The sequence below is a fragment of the Populus euphratica genome, unplaced genomic scaffold (genome assembly GCF_000495115.2).
Source record: "Populus euphratica unplaced genomic scaffold, PopEup_1.0 scaffold1350.1, whole genome shotgun sequence".
NCBI classification, from domain to species: Eukaryota; Viridiplantae; Streptophyta; class Magnoliopsida; order Malpighiales; family Salicaceae; genus Populus; species Populus euphratica.
Window position 1 is genome coordinate 9,103 of NW_011501196.1, and position 372 is coordinate 9,474.

Genomic DNA, 372 nt, shown 5'->3' on the forward strand with positions numbered 1-372 from the left:
TCAACCAACGATTGTCCAACCTTGCCTTCTTTTAAGGAATGTCTCCATGAACAAGCTCATTCTTTAAACAGTTTCCAAAGGGTCAACCATAACCTATACTCGCAAACATAGAACCCTAGTTAGAGAAATCACTCAAATTTTAGTTGGAAGAGTGAGAATAATAATGTACAAACTTCACAACCATCATTTCAAGAATACCATAATTTTCAAAATTCTCATGGATATGCACCTCGTTATGCTCCACTGACACGACTAAAAGATTGATGTCTTCTCCCAAGTGCAGGAGTATCGAAGTAATAAATAACCCGGCAAGACCGGGGTCGAACCACCGGGAGGTTAATTATACAAATTATAAATAACAATAATACAACA